Here is a 206-nt window from a genome sequence, read left to right on the forward strand (position 1 = left end):
GCTTGAACTCAAATCTGCACCTGCACACAGACACAAAGATGTATTTAGCGAGTAATTAAAGAACATTCATTATCAAAATAACAAAAAAGATGGGAAAACAGCGGAAAATAATACTGCGTAAATTTATATAAAAAAGGTTGTAAGACGATGAGACAAACAAACAAACAAAATTTCAGTGTCAATAAATGGCAAATCTCACACCATAC

At 32.0% G+C, this 206-nt stretch overlaps 1 protein-coding gene across 2 annotated transcripts in view; it reads right to left on the reverse strand.

Annotated features, from left to right (window-relative positions):
• The window catches only part of LOC119586131 (dopamine N-acetyltransferase-like), a 4664-nt gene that overhangs the window by 1839 nt on the left and 2619 nt on the right, over window positions 1-206 (reverse strand). The gene's annotated exons all lie outside the window — the stretch shown is intronic.

This window comes from Penaeus monodon, chromosome 21 (assembly GCF_015228065.2).
Source record: "Penaeus monodon isolate SGIC_2016 chromosome 21, NSTDA_Pmon_1, whole genome shotgun sequence".
In the NCBI taxonomy this organism is placed as follows: Eukaryota; Metazoa; Arthropoda; class Malacostraca; order Decapoda; family Penaeidae; genus Penaeus; species Penaeus monodon.